The sequence below is a fragment of the Molossus molossus genome, unplaced genomic scaffold, assembly GCF_014108415.1.
Source record: "Molossus molossus isolate mMolMol1 unplaced genomic scaffold, mMolMol1.p scaffold_m16_p_9, whole genome shotgun sequence".
Taxonomy (NCBI): domain Eukaryota; kingdom Metazoa; phylum Chordata; class Mammalia; order Chiroptera; family Molossidae; genus Molossus; species Molossus molossus.
The window spans coordinates 17,113,288-17,130,092 of NW_023425403.1; the positions used below are offsets into that span (position 1 = coordinate 17,113,288).

The following is a 16,805-nucleotide window of genomic DNA, read 5'->3' on the forward strand; positions in this document are numbered from 1 at the left end:
TGGGCATACATTATTTTGGAAAGAAAGTTGAAACATTTGTAAAATGATAATTGAGTATGGATGATAAGCATGATAATTGATAAATAGTTGAAATTTTTACTCTGAAAAATATTAAACAAATTAATCGCAGAACATTTTTCATCTCTTTTGGAACTATTAAATAGTATAGTGATTGTCAGAAGAGTTCTATCTGAATGATAGATCCTAAAATAAGAGTATATATTATTATATATGTATATGTGTGTGTGTGTATATATGTGTGTGTGTGTGTATGTGTGTGTGTGTGTGTATCCATGCTTTTTTTAAAATTATGTTTATGAAAACCAGTCAGACTAAAGTATTTTTTAGAAATGGTATACTCTAGTTTTGCTTTTTGTTCACTAATTTCTCTTTATTTGTTTCCTTTATCTTAATATCCTTTATTATTTTTAGAGTGTTCTGGCATAAATGACAGTTTGGAGAATTGTAGGAAGTGCTTTGCAATTTTTCTTAATAAAGAATAATAACTCTTTGTAAAGCCACCCAGACTTTGAAGCAACAGTATACAAAACGTGAGTGATTTTGTTTTGTTTCCAAAATTAGTGTAGTTCACTCTATGCTTTTCCCATGATATGGGCTTGGAAGTTTATTATGGAACTTGGATTCTAAAGTATTCAGTCATTAATGCACACTGAACACTGTGAAAAAAAAAATAGCAAGAGTATGAGACAATTTATTCCCTAGCCCTAGAATATGACTAATTCAGCTGAGAGTATCTCACAGAGAACAAGTATCACTGTGGTGCGGTAGATGGTTCTCAAGAAAGGCATTTGCTTTTGAAATTATGGTGTCAATGTCCAGCTTACTCCTTCCAAAGACAGAAGGGACCATAAATATGAACAGATTGTGTTTCAGCGAGTCAGCCTGCTGTACAGTAGTTAATCACTGCATTTCTTCCTCTGGAGCCGGGACAGCCACTCCCACTCCCTCCCTCCAGGCAGCTAGCGGTTGAGCAGAATGGGCACGTATGATATAACCAATCCCTGTGTGAAACAGCTCCAAAGCTTGTTTAAAGCATCTTTTCATGAACCATAAGGATAATTACTTACCAACACATTTTTTTCAAAATTTTTATTATTTTTTTGTAGTCCATGTAGTGATAAATGCACCTCTGACTTTTGATATATCAAGTGATACTACTTAATTTTTTTCTCTGTATAAATATGGTTTTATTTTTTTATTTATGTGTCAGTTTATCTATTTATATACTTATTTATACTGTCACTATCCTCTAAGTATTTCTGTTAAATTTTTTCTGTTAAAATCAAATAATGATTTTAATAATGAGTAAACGTACAATCTCTTATTTATTTGTTAACATTTAGTATTTTTGAAAGTTTCTATTATAAAAATCCTTCATTTAAAGCAATATTTTTAAAAATTTTCAAAATAGTTTTCTGGAAACTTGTTCAGATACATGAAACATTATCATTGAAATTAGCCCTAAGTCTATGACATATTTTAGTATTACTATTCAAAAATATTTTGATGAATGAGATAATATTTCTAGCTTTGAAAACTCTTGCCTATTAAATTCCTGTCCTACTGTTTATCCATGTTGCTGTTTGGCTGCTCTTGCCTTTTCCTCCACGGCGTGCTGAGCGTTCTGTCTTTGTGATTCCTGTTGGGTCTGTTCTTCTCCAGGAATTTGCCTTCACACTGTCAGGGTGGGCGGCAGTGGAACAGGCTGTGCATGAGTAAATCTTCAACCAAGGAGGATTTCAGTGCTTCGAAACCGCTCGTGATGAACTGCCCTTTAAATCACTGGCATTTATAACATCTGCTCAGACTCAAGGGAATTTAGGAGGATTTTTAGTTTGTCTGTTTAGATGCAGATACCTAAACTAGATATAAAAAAGGAAGCTAAAAGAAAAAAAAAATCATTGTACCTGCGGACATAAAAGCCATGTATTTATTTCATTACATATACTACTCCTAGCTACTCCCTAAGTCTCAACTAATTTCCTCTGCCCAGAACCTTCATTAATCAAACTGCCTCAGAAACAGAGAATCTTGGAGCAATTTAATAAAACTGAGTATATAGAATATGATGGTAGTAAATAAGTAATTGCTAGAAATTCATTATATTCAGAAAATTGCATATTTGCATAGTGCCATATATGATATGATTTCCCAAAAGTTTCAGTAGCTTTAAGAATGTCATGAAACAGTGAATTAATTTAACATACACCCAATGCAAGAGCTTGGGAATATCATTTGATTTCAAATATGTACAAGACATAGTGGCTACACCAGTCTGCATTCCCATCAGCGGTGTACTAGAGTCCCCTTTTCTCCACTCCCTCGCCAACACTTGTTGTTTGATGATTTGTTGATGGCGGCCATTCTGACAGGTGTGAGGTGATACCTCATTGTTGTTTTAATTTGCATCTCTCTGATGATTAGTGATGTTGGGCATTTCTTCATATGTCTCTTGGCCATTTGTATGTCCTGTTTGGACTATGGAAAACACTATGGTGTTACCTCAAAACATTAAAAATTGAACTGCCATTTGACCCAGTGATCCCACTTCTAAGAATATACCCTAAGAAACCTGAAATACCAAACAGAAATAATGTATGTACCCCTGTGCTCACAGCAGCACTATTTACAATAGCTAAGATCTAGAAACAACCCAAGTCCATCAGTAGATGAGTGGATAAAAAAGCTGTGGTACATTTACACAATGGAGTACTATGCAGCTCTAAGAAAGAAAGAGCTCTTATCCATTGAAAGGACATGGAGGGGCCTGGAAAGTATTATGCTAAGTGAAACAAGCCAAGCAGAGAAAGACAAATATCACATGATCTCACTTATTTGTGGAATATAATGAACTAAACAAACTGATGAACAAAATTGACCCAGAGACATGGAAGTAGGGTACAGACTGACGAACCTTGGAAGAGGGGGTGGTGGGAGGGAAGAGATAAACCACAGAACTTATATGCATGTATGCATAACCAATGGACATAGACAGCAAAGCTGGGGATGGGGCAGGGGGATGGGGAAGAGGGTATCAATGGGAGAAAAAGAAGAAACATCTGTAACAAAAATAAATTAATAAAAATAATTTAAAAAATAAAATAAAAATGTACAAGACAAAAAACTAAGTAGACTGTTAAGGGCAAAGGGTGTGCCTCATTGGCTCATCATGGAATAGGAAAGGAAATGAGAATGTGCACTTCTGATAAGGGTCTCTGTTTTAAATACCTGTCCATTTGCATACATGTATTATTTTAGTTTTTGTTTTCTAAATGCTGAAACATATACAAACGCACTTACTTCTTTGTTTTTTGATAGGGTTGCTTATTTAGTAAAGCACTCCACACTCAAGATGGCTTTGGTAACATTGGTTGTTGACATTTTAAATAATAATGTATAAATAAAAGTGATGAGTTGACCTAAGTTCTAAGTAGTTTCCTTGCTCTTTCTGTTGCGGGGGAGCAAACCAAAATAAATTATTTAAACATTTTCTGTGAGATTGTTATATGTAAATAATGATATTGCTAGAGGTAGGGATAGAGGCAAAGATAATTTAATTATAGATATTAATCTGGATAAATTTTTAAAAACATGAAGAGTGTATTCTTTCTATATCCTAAAGTATATGGAAAAGAAAAAAATGATGCAAAAAAGGTAGACATTCAACAATAAAACTTAATTTAATAGTGATAAATCACATCATCAAATTAACTCTACAACTAATGGGATATTATGTAGTAACAATGATGTTTTGCATATCCTATTTGTATACAAAGAGACAAAGTCTTAATGTATATACTGGACCCTTATAAATCATCAGTTTTCTTTTTATGGGCTAATGAATCTTATTTTATTTACCTTTACTACAAAACAGTTAGAAGAAAATCACTAAAATTAGAAATTATGTACCTCCTCATTTGTTGCTGAATTTACCTAAGCGGAGCTCATTGTGTCTCCTAGAATTCATCAACTATTTCAGCACATACATGTTATTGTTGACTCCTGTCCCTTCCTGGCATGGCCATGGAGGTCTCTGGATAAAGGAGCACACAGGCAGTGGAATTGAACCCCTGTTTAAGTCACCTGGTGACTGAGTTTTATTTGTCATCAGTCCTCTTTCTGTCACTACATCTGCATTTATATTTTTAAAATGTATATCCCTCCCCCAATTTATTAATACTAGGTGTCAGTGTTCAAGGTGGAGTGTAAGTACTAAAGGTATACAAGGACTGTGAAAGTTGGTCATCATTTCCCGGTCCTCTTACATACTGGACAATTTACTTTATTGCATATCAGGGTTATTCTGCTGAAAATAGAAACCAAAGAGTAAAAATTACTAACACATCGAAACAGAGACTAGAAAGGGGCCAGGGACAGGGGTAAGGGAAATAGGGAGAGGTTCGTATAAGGGTACAGACTTCAGATGTAAGGTCTAATGATCTAATATGAATCATGGTGACTATAATGGAACACTGATAACACTATTGGATAAGTGAAATTTTCTGAGAATAGACTTTAAATGTTCACACACACACACACACACAAACACACACACACACACAGATAAATACATGAGGTGGTGGATGTGTTAATTAAATGTATGGGAAGGAATTTTTTCAAAATACGTACATGTATCAAAACACTACAATGATCACTAAATATCCTTCCTTCTTTCCTTCCTTCCTTCCTTCTTTCCTTCCTTCCTTCCTTCCTTCCTTCCTTCCTTCCTTCCTTCCTTCCTTCCTTCCTCCCTCTCTCTCTCTCTCTCTCTCTCTCTCTCTCTCTCTCTCTCTCTCTCTTCTTTCTTTTTCACATGAGACAGTTAATTAGTCAGTTACATAGGTAGTAGAAGTGAGCCAGATGGGCTGCGTAGGCTCAGAAAACAAGTTAGAGAAGCAAAAAAGGGCCCTTGGAGCTTAAGAGATGGGAAGACAAAGGTAACCCCCTGGGAGGAAGGAGAGGAAGAAGGGAAAGACAGGCTGCTCAGAGTGCTCAGAAAGCGTTTCTTGAGTGTTCACATGGGCCAGGCATAGTTCAGCCTGGAAATAAGTAAGTGAATAAGAATGTGGTCAATTAGTCAAACATGGCCTTTTGGACGACAATGAACACAGAGAATTTTATCCAATTTGTGAAATTTAAATAAAAGCCAGGTACATGTTACTTTATTGTGATCTGATCAGAAGGTTAAATGTTGAATATCATTCCAACTTATTATTGAGATAGTGTTTCTCTTATTTTTCTTATTTTAATTTCATAAAGTAATTAGTTGTGGAGTTAATTTGATAATGTTGAAGATAAATAAGATCAAGTAAAATGGTAATATATATAATATTTCTATATGGGAGTACAAAAATAGTGGCAAGTTGTTTTTAGTAGATGTATCTATTTTTATTATAAAAGTGGCTACAAAGTCCATATGGCACAATAGGCTTATTTGTTCAATTAATTACTAATTCTTAAATGCACTTAGCATGATTTACAGGCTTTTAATATGAATTTAGTAATATAGACCTAATTTCAATATCTGTTTTGTCAGTTAAAAGTTTTAATCAAGAAATAAATATGCCATTTTGCATTCAATCTTTATTTGTTAAAGCATTACTTAAAGATGTTTCACATACTAAATCTCAAGAATGTTAATCCTTATTGCCTAGTTTCAGGGAGGCTTTTTTGGTGATGAGTCTTTATTTTATTTTTTTATTCAATTTTTAATCCTTACCCAAGGATATTTCTCCACTGATTTTCAGACAGAGTGGGAAGGAGGAAGGGGGGTGGGGGGGTGGGGAGAAACATTGATGTGAGAGAGACACACAGATTGGTTGCCTCCCAGTGATGACTCTTGAAATGAAACTCCCATGGGTAATCTAATAAGCATGAATGATATATCATTTCCCCCCTTTACTTCTCCTTCTGTCACGGACAGGTTGCAATGCTCTCTTATCTGTGCCCTATTCAAATTTAGAGAACAATGAATAGTATTGAGCAGCCACCACACCCCTGCTGTGCGCTTCTGCTCATGTTTAGAACACAAACTTCTCCCATGGAAGCCTGATTCTGTCCAAGAATGTTGCTCTGATCTGTGTCCTGTTGTTCTCCAGTCTGTTAAATACAAAGATTGTGGAAAACGTTGCCTGGGGCTGTAAGCTCTTGTCTTCAGGTCACTGTTCCCAGGAGGTGGTCTGCTAGAATCCTTCTCAGGGACATAAAATCAGTTCCTAGAATAATTTAATTCAAGTTCAACCTTGCCAATTTTCTTATGTGTAGATGGGTAATAAATGTTCCATTCCTAAAAATAACCTCAGCTACCTTACCCTTAACTCTTACTCCTATTACATGGGCTCTCATCGGCGCACACAGCTCCCCTTGTTATGCGGTCCCTGGGTTCTCCTTCTTCTTCTACTGATTAGAAATTTCGGGGTTCCCCCCTTTAAGAAGACTCAGCCCAGGATAAATGTTCTTTATGGAGCAATGATGCACAAAACTGACCTCTTACTATATTTCTCTCATCCTTTTCTTTTTTTACTTTATACTTATCTATACATCTTCAATGTACAGTCATAAATGGCTTAAAACAACCTCTCGACAGAATTTCATCAATCTCATTTTATAGAAAAAGGGCACAAATCTCATGTCCAAGTTCACTCATGGAATGGAGGGAGCTAATAACTACCCTAGTATAGGTTAATATGCTTCTTTCGACAGGGTTTTCTATTTTTACTGATCATGCATGTGAGCATAAATTATGTGTGGGTTTATATACATGTATATGTTGGAGGAGTATTGTGTGTTTTGTCATTTAACATTATATTTTTGTGATCTATGAATGTTAATACATGTAGACCTAATTCAGTTCATTTTAATTATCTGTGTTATTCCCCTCTTTATGTCAATTTTATATATACATAATGACCATTTGAAAGATTTTTTTTCCCAACGTTTTAGTAATACAAAACATTTGAACATATACTGGGGTTTCTGTAGGGAAATTCTAGGATATAGGGCAGTATATCTTCAGATTAACAGATATTTTTAAAATTGCACTTCACATTGAGATACTAATTCATTCTCCCACTAGTGTTTTAGAGAATTGCTATTTTATTGTATTTTTTCCAGCACTTGGTAATCTCATAACTTCAAATTAACTATATCTGTGGATCATTTCTGGAATTTCTGTTATATTCCAGTGGTTAATTTTACTACTGAATCAGCACCACACTGATTGAATATAACTATAATAAATCTTAATATCGGGTAAGGTAAACACTACTCTTACTCTTTCAAACATTTCCTCCTACAATTCATTTATCAATATGAATTCATTTCCATTTGAAAGCAGAAAATAAGTTTACTATAATTCAAAATTAGAAAAATAATTCAGTGGACAGATATGGTACAGTCTTATTCTGAGAAAACAAAATTATTTTCTAGAAATATAACTACAAACTATCCTCTTATTTTTAATTTTTAATTTCTCATGTGTTTGACATGTTGATTCTCAAGAAGTTACTGTCATATTTTCTTTCTTGTGCAGCTCAAGTTTCTTCAACTGTGCTTTACAAGTTCCGCATCCCTGTTCTCTTGCCTTTTCTTTGCCTGAAATGCTGGCTTATTCTTCGTTTATTAAATTTTTAAGGGTTATATGAAGCCTGCAACAAGTGCTTCTGTAAAACCACCTGATATCCTATCCAGAAAGTGACTGTTTCCCCATCAATTTTCCAGAGCGTCTATTACTTGCATGGATTGATCAGAAGACCCATGGCTTCCCACACCTGTAAGAACTGAGCACCTCCTGGTCCTCCCTATGCTTGGATCCTCTGCGTTAATTTCCACTCAAACGTTCAGTTTCTACTTAGTCCCTGGAGTTCAAGGGGGCCATACTTTCACAGAGTTAGCCCATTTAATTTTGAGATAGCCTAATTAGAAAACTCTTCTTTTTCTTATTGATGCTGTCTTACAAACATTAACCACTTCCCACAAGCCTCACGATTTCTCCCCATATACATAGAGCAGGTATGCTACTTCTTGAATAGTGTTCTTTAGATCAACTCACTACCTCTACTTAAATAAAGCTATCTTTAAAGGAAAATTTACACCGATGTAATAAATTGAAAACAAGTTCTATGTGTCAAAAGATAACAAGGACGTTATAGTCACTTTCACCTGCTTTAAGGTAGCAAGAAAAATAAATACAATGAAAATAAAACAGAGTTATTATATCCCAGAGAGATGTTTGGCTGAAAGCTTTTCTAATAGATTGGGGTGGGGGGGGGGGGGTTGAAATTAGAAATGCGATTACTAGCATAAAAATGACTTTCTTTGTGACATGATAAGAAAGCTTAGAAACAAATATAAAAGAATGGATTTCTCTTTATGTGACTCCAAGATGTTTAATGTCATGTTTCCCTATCTGAAATGATTACCCTCAAACTTAAGACAATTTCCTTACCACTGCTAATAAAAATCTCACATTAGGAGAAGCACAGTTTCTATTCATTTGCCTGTTTGCTTATGGATTTCAGAGGCAGTGTCGTATTATATTTAGAGGTATGTAAAGTACTTTGTACCAGGTATTTAGTGAATATTTCTTTGGAAAGTAATGTGACATGGTTAAGGAAATGAAAACCTCAGAAATAACTCCCATGTTAATCTACAGACATGAATCCAAAAAATTAATTATTCACTCATTTATGGGAGGTTAAGTATGTTGACTTTTTGGAGTTTTCTATTGTTAACTACTAAAATGGGACTTTTAAGACTCACTCCGATAGAGTGGTGTTGATGAATACACGATAGCCCGTGGGGACAGCTGGCTCTGTGCTTGGCCCGTGGACAGTGAGGGGTCTGGCTGTCCGGCTGAGAAAGTAGTCCAGGGATCGGAAGGTGCCTCTACGTGTCCTGTCCTATTACTCTTGCCCGAGAAATTGTCTAACCTCCCCAGGTTTATGTTCTTTATCTTGTACAAAAGGACAATGATAACAGCTTCCTCTGTGGGTGTGGTTAGGATTAAATGAGTCCACACTCGCTGGGCATTGGTGTCTGGCACAAGAAAATCTCTGCAGTCGTTTGCTGTTGCTATTATTTTATTACCTCCTCCTCCCCTGAATGAAGGATCAGTCCACCTTAAATACGCTATTCTTTTTCAACTGAAAAAATCTTTCTCATTTTGTTGAAGAAAATAATCGGAGTGGTTGTGAATGTAAATGAATTACTTCATTTTTTTTTATTTTCAGATTAAATAGGGGCACTTAGCCTTTTAGTTTAGGAGTATAACCAAACATGGCTAGTCAAAAACATATCTGCTGGTAGGTTGCACTCAAGTACTGTTAAAATGCAAAATTTTGCAGATGTCGCTAGAACAGGCATTAATGTAATTTCACCTTAACACTGTATCATGAAAATAATCTAGTGAATAAGCACTGTGTAGTTTATTATTAAATCTGTAAAATGTTTCAAATGGATTTTAATATGTGGATTTTTGCTTATTCAAGGAAGAGTTTTAAGTACTTTAAATAAGTAGGTAGTTTTTAATTTTTCTTTCTTTTCCTACTCATTCCAAGCTATTTTTTCTAAAGTACTATGTGCAATACGTAAGTAAATAAATACATACATATATAAAGGCATAAATACATGCATGAATGAAGGATACTATTGGCTGCTAATATTGCCAGTTATTTTATATTCATCTAGTTAAACTCCTTATCTGTGCTGTTTCTTGATTATAACATAAGTACTAATGTACTTATTTATAATATGTCCAAGGCCTTTTCAGATTACCAGACAGACACCTAACACTGGAGAGAATGTATTTAAAAAACAAACAGTTTGTAAAGTGCAATCAGAAAACGATGTATACATTGTGAGACTCCGCAATCTGATGCAAGCTTTGGAGAAAGCACTGTGCTCAGCACACGGGAGGAACAGGGACAGTCAGATGGAGATACGACAGCAAGCCTGGTGCAAGCCGCTGGTCCTGCTGTGTGGACGGGTGTTCACAGTGTAGGGGAAGAAAATAATTTTGTCTATCTTTTTGAGTTCTTAGCTGAGGGTCCTGTAGTAAAGGACAGATTAAAAGAGAAAAACAAAAAGAGGTTTATTAGCATGTATGTCTAATGTATACATGGGAAATACCCAAGGACAAATGAGTGCTCCCTGAGGTGGCTTAAACTGCAGGCTTAAATACCGTTTTTAAAGGGAACAGGGGGATGTAGGCTCCTTATGGGAGAGTGAAGATTTTTAGGAAAGATGACTGGGCCCTTAGAAGAAGAGATGAGAGGAGGGATGACCATTTGTGACAAGGGGTGTCTAGGTGTGATGTTAATTTCTAGTCAGCCCTCCCTGGTTAATGACTCCTGGGGAGGGCATCTATGACAGTGTGTTCCTCTGGGGGGACTGGGGAGGACAAGGGAGCTCAGAGAGAGCCCCTCCCAGCATTTGCTGCGTTTCAAGTGCCTACAGTTCAAAATAATCTCTATGCCAAAGTGGTGTGTCTTGGGGTGGCATATTCTGCTACCCTTCAGAAGCTAAGGCAAGATACAGCCATACACAACAGAAAAGAACAGAAGAAAGAGAATAACGTATCCATTCTCCAAAAAGCTCCTCAGCTAACAAGAACAATCAGTTAATGTTTAGTTTCTTGGCACTAGCATTGAAAAGAGTCTGATTTGTGGTACATAAAGCAAAAGGAAAAAGTATCGTTAGTCCTTGTCTCTCTATGTTTTCCGCTTCTGGTGGAAAGGCAGATTTTACTCATGGTCCAGGTGTGCCCAACAAGGCAAAAATGAGCAGTGACAGATGTGGTATCCATCTCTCCTGGCTCCTGTTCTGTACAACCCCTGCTGAGAAACGGGAGAGGGTGGAGGACCGGCCCTTTGTGGTGACAGTTCATTCCTCTTTTACGTCGTCCTTCCTCCACGTCACTGGATACTGAACTGGGCTGCTCTTCCTCTCTGCCTTAGACTTGTTACATCAAAACTGGGCCTTATCTCTTTTTTCATCCCTTTTAAAACCTAAGTAATTCAAGAGAGTTGCAGTCTAATTATTGGCCCACATGCTCTGGCTTCACCCACGTAGTCAACAGTAATGCTAAGAGTAAAAACTTGTTTTAGTTAGATTATGTTGATCTTTACAAGGTCATCTTTGTGTTATTCGTTTAAAACAGAAAATTCTAAATGAAAACATATTCTTTATGAATCGTCTCTTTTGCTTATTGCGCAAAAAACAAGATAATCGAACATAGAACACATTGCTTAAGAATATATTACACATTAGGGTAAAAAAGGTAAAATATCTGTAACAAAAAAATAAATAAAAATTTAAAAAAAAAGAATATATTACACATTAGAAAATTTTACATCAAAGCTAATTTGACTACACTGTAAATAATTTAAATTCATCTGGCAAAAATGTAACTAAGGTTGTCAAAGTGGGGGAAAGGACTTTTAATAGAGCGTTTTGACATTTGTTTGCAAAATTTTTCATAAACGGTGACACTTCCCAATTAATCATCAAGGCTCTAGAAAGCCACCCTCTGCCTTGCTCGTTCTCACTGACTTTTTCCATTAGATGTTAAAAGCCAATAAACCCTCATCTTTCTGCGATTCTCTTTGTTACCATTGTTCTTTGGACACGTTTGCTGTTCCTCTTCATTGCTTTAAATAGTGGGGGGTTTCCACCTGCCCAGCTAAGCTTTCCTGCTGTGTTTCTGGCAAATCTGTTTTTCCTTAAAGATTTTCCTTTCCCTGCTGTGTGTGTGTGTCAGCGGGGCCAAGGGGCTTGGCGGGCTCACAGCGTTAGGTGCGTGCACCCACGACAGGCCTGTCGTTTTGTCTCCTGGAGCTGATAGACCTCAGTGGGCAAAGACTTCCAGCCTCCTCCAAACTGGCTTTAATAGCTAAGTGTTTCTATTAATATTACAAGAGGGGATCTGATAGTTCAGTTGCTTCTACGTAGGAACCTAAGTCTGTGCCTCAATAGAGACCAAAAACCGTGATCGAGTTTTCTTCAATTACATACCAAGGAATTATTTTCTATGTGAAAGTGCTTAATTTTAGAGTGCGTGCCGTGTGTAAGAAAGCTGAGTGACTACTGAGTCACTGAAAAATCTCTCTTGAAATGTCCACACTTCTATAACACTTTTATTCACCTGGGAATATGTGTCCCTTTTAATGCCTGTTCAGGCTTTTCTTTTCTGCCAGTCTTGGCCGGAATCCTCTCCACTTCCTATCTCGAGAGGCAGCCGGTTTGAGTCAGATAACATCTTTTATCACTCTTGAATTTCGGTGACTGGGCTGCTGCTTTTCCAGGCTGTAAATCCTGACCACAGCATTTCCATAAACCAGCTGGGGAAAAAAAAGTCCATTCCAAATAGCCATTTTTCTCAAATAGCAGACTTTAACTACCATCATGTCGAAATGTGCCTTTGAGAATTAAGTGTCATAGATAGGGGGAAGTTTATATTGCCATGGTAAGTGGACTTCACCGTATTATTTTCAATCTCTCTCAACATTAGTGGCTGTTTAGAGACTCATTTTCTGGGAACAGAAAAAAAAAGTGCCTTTCTGCTGTGTAAAGTTCATACCATATAATGTGGACACTTTAAGCATTTTGCGTTTAAAGTTATATTTTAATCATTTAAAATAATTCCAATATAAATACTTACCCAGCACCTAAGTAGGAAACTGTTAGCTACGGAGTGGATAATAAAATTTAAAACAAGGATTTTTTGCATTTAAACTGAAAAGGGCACGTTAGCGTCCTACTCACCTGCTCCCATATCGCTCTTATATAAGTCAATGTAATAGTCATTTGAGAGCTGAGAAAATTGGGCAAAGAACAGCTAAGTGAGTTGCCCGAGGAGCACAGAACAGAATGGCCAGGCTGGGATCGCAACTCGGCACATCAATCGGAGACTGGATTAGTCTTTCGTGATCCATCCCTTGTCTGAACAAATGACAGACAATTGCAGTGTTAAGTCTACACGATCAACACTTAATGCACAGCAACACCAACATGGTATTTACCACCTCCTTAGATTGTGGCTACTCTCAGGAGGGCAAGGGGTTTTGGAGCTGAAATTCAGTTTTTACGGTCACAGGGAAGTTGCATACGGCTACTTAAATGTGCCAAGTGCTAGCTCGGTAATCAGAAATTAAAGTCAACTTTGCAAATTGTCAAGCTTGTTTTCCAGGAGACACATGCTTTCCCTTTATATTCTTATTTCCCATTACAGGGAACACAGGGAACAGCTCTCAACACAAATCAGATGCTCAATTTATATTTTAATATTAAGGAATCAAATTAGTGAGTGAGATAAACAAATACTTTACTTTTTCCTTTCAGTCTTTGTGCTTAGATCTCAGCATTATATCCAGTGTCTATGTGAGTAGTGTTGTAAATGGTTAAATGTTGATACTTAAAAAAAATGATATTAATTCTTTCACTTCCAATATGAAAGCAGGTCGATTCCCTCTCCAGCTTTATCATCAGATTGACAATTTAGTGGTAAAATCTGGAGTGTAGATGTGAGATTCTCAATACCTGGGCTTGTACCAACTTTGTAATGTTCACAAGCTTTTGTGTAAAATTGGAGAGTCTGTTGTTGGTAAAACTCAGATTTAAGCACACGCGTGCCCCCCCCCCCCCCCCACACACACACACAGTGTTCCAGAACTCACTGGCAGACTTCTCAGCTTACTACCACTTGAAAGCTGTTCGAACTGCCTCTCTTTTAGGGTCAGGAGGATACAATCCTGTGGCAGGGTCACTTGGTCACCTTTTCCGGGAGCATTTCTCCCTTGCAAGACATACAACAGGGCATTCCATTGACTGCTCTTATTTTTACCCCTAATTTAACCACCAACTATTGATCTAATTCATTATTCTCTCCCCTAACCTCTTCTTCCCTTCCCCTGTTCTCACAAATAGTAGAAGAGGTTGAGTTTTCTTCAGCCAGAAAGTAGCCACATCTAATAATATTCACACATGCCCTCTTTTCTTCATTTCCAATTTTATAAAATAAACAATAGAATCTCACTGAAAGAGGGGAAAGACTATTGGGGTCAGAAAGGAGATGATGCTTTTATGTATGGCATTCTAGGTGTAAGACACTGAAATCCAAATGGGACCAACCTCAGGGAACGGAGCCTCTGACGCAGTGTGCTGTGGAGATGAGTTCAGGGCCACTGTCCCCCCGGGCACCGGCACACTCCAACCACAGCACAGCGACCTTTGGTTTAGCGGATGCCGGTGTGCATTCTCCATGTCAGAATGCTGTATGTGAGGTCAAGACACAGTCACATTGGATTATAATAATTATAACCTGTCTATGTGACCCCCACTTGTGGAACCCAGATGCCTGGGTAATTTATCCTTCATTATCTCTAGTTCCTCTGCCACTACACCTTGGAGAATGCATAACTCAACCTTGGGTCCAGCTTTGTCACCTCAAAAACTGGCCCTGTATTAAGTCTCTTTGTTTCCTTTCCATTCGCTTTCTCATCTCTGTCGTGTAGACTTGCACTGGCCTCTGATTTAATACTCCAACATCTGACTCCAGACTCTCATAGGAAATCCCATTGTTGTTCTTCTTCTCCCCTCAAGAAATGGTCCATATATGTACATTCTTTACTTCTTCATTTTCATTTTCTAATTAGCCCCCTCCAGTTAGGCCTTTGGACACGCAAAGATCTGTTTTACCTTTCTTCTCTGAGACTTCTTCCTTCCAGTCTCATCTCAGGAGCCCCTTCTTGTATGAAACATTCTTTTATCACCATGTTTAAAGTAGCCTCCCGTTATATTATCTTGCCTATTATCTTCATATAATCTGTCGCTATTTAATATTGTATAGCTTGTATAATACATCTATTATGTTATTGAATTTGTTATTTGAATATTATTCTATTTATTATTATATCATTATATTTATCTCTTATATTATCATATTTATCTTCAGAGTACGTTACTATTTGATGTGTTATTTTTCTATTTGTTTGTTTGTTTATTTATTTATTTATTTATTGTGTCTTCTTTGAATATGTGAAATTCATGAAAGCAACAGTCTTGAACTGTACCTGCACATAATTGTCACTAAATACATATTTTATCAAGTGAAGACCCACTTCTGCCTAGAGACTCATTACTGTGCCTTACTCTGAATATTTACATAAAATAATGAAAATGAATTATGATGCCAGCTAGATGGCAATAATTAGTACATTCCTTTGGCTTTAGCATCTCGTACTGTTGTCTCCTTCTGGGAAGTAAGGGAGTAACAGCAAATGAGCTCTGCTACTCTAGTTACTATCTCTGCCTGTCCCTCCAGCTCAGGAGACTTCTCAGGGCCAGATTATCACTGATGAACCGTGTTTAGCTCATTTCAGATATTTCATTCTCTTCTAGTCTTCATTTGCTATGTTATTAAATTTGCTGAACAAAATAGCCCTTTCTTAAAACCAGATGTCCTGTATCTGTGGAGAAAAATATTGAAAAATTTACAAGGTCTAATTCTATTTGCCCATGCATTTCTCATTTAACCACATAACATCTTGTTGGAAATTGTATTCACATTATCAGGATATTTAAAGTATGTTTCTTCATAACAAAACTAAATTTAAATCAGCCCTTATCTGAATTTCAAGGGGTTATAAGTAAGTCCATTTACCTTATTGTGAATCTGACGATCATCTTAATCCTAAGGAGAGGCAGACCTCCTTGCTATTAACTAAGAAAAACTGTGTTTTCCAACTTATTCAACTCTAATGTATGCTTTGTCAACATGAAATATGGTATGATATAGAAGTGCAAAAGTAAGATACAGAGGGTTGTACTTCCTTTAAGTATCCAGGCGGGGTATACACCACCTTGAAAACCAAAGGAATATTAAAAAAAAAAAAAAAGATTTTTGAGAGTATTGAAATTCATATTGCAGATGGAGGTAGAGAGGACTAAGCCAGAGAGATATCTCAGTACACAATATTTATTTTCTCTCAGAAAATTTCTCTCTCTCTTTCAGTAGGCCTACTTAGCTGTTCTGAGAAAATAAGTATCTCTGCAATTATAGAGTTGTTTGATAGGCTTCTTTAGAATGACAACACTTAGTGAAACAATTACCTATATTACTTATAGAAATCTCACAATGCCAAAGCAACCAAGACATTTCAGAATATATTCAATAATTGAAAATGTAGCATTTCACATTTTAGGCAAATGTTGTAAAAGTTTTAAATTTAGGATCATTTGCTTAATCTCTTACAGCTACAGCTATATTTATTCTCTCCTGGTACTGTCACTGTACTGAACAGTGACAGAAAGTTCTTGTGATCTTGAGAAAAATCTGTGAGATTTAAGAAATAAAGAACTTTTTAAAGAAAACTCTTTTTTTACAGCTTACATGCTCTAAAATATCTTGTAATGAAAAAGATATATAAAGTAATAATATAAAAGTCAGCTTTATATGATGAGGTAATAAAAATAACTTTCATTATATAATAAAATTTTTCATGTTTTCTTGACAACCTTTTCTCCTGGCCTTTTGTTATCCAATTTGCTCTTCAAAACAGTTAGAGGCATTTGATATGTTTACTAAATCTCTTGCTTTTCCAAAAAATAAAAATAAAAACTTATTGCTGAAAGGTCTTTTTCTTTGTAATTTGTGTGTGCTTTAGTTCAGAGACCTAGTGAATTTTTATTTCTTTTCAAAGTCACATTAATCTCCACTTTATGTCTAAATAGAATTTGTAGAAATAGAGCATTGCATAAAAGAAGTTCACTTTAACAACGGGAGTAAC

The 16,805-nt window shown here is 36.3% G+C and overlaps 1 protein-coding gene across 1 annotated transcript in view; it reads left to right on the forward strand.

Moving 5' to 3' along the window:
* The first annotated feature begins 514 nt into the window (after positions 1-514).
* SGCZ (sarcoglycan zeta) overlaps positions 515-16,805 on the forward strand; it is a 272,064-nt gene continuing 255,773 nt past the window's right edge. The window contains exon 1 of the mRNA XM_036250299.1: positions 515-551. The gene's annotated coding sequence lies outside the window, so the exon portion shown is untranslated. The remainder of the gene's footprint in view (positions 552-16,805) is intronic.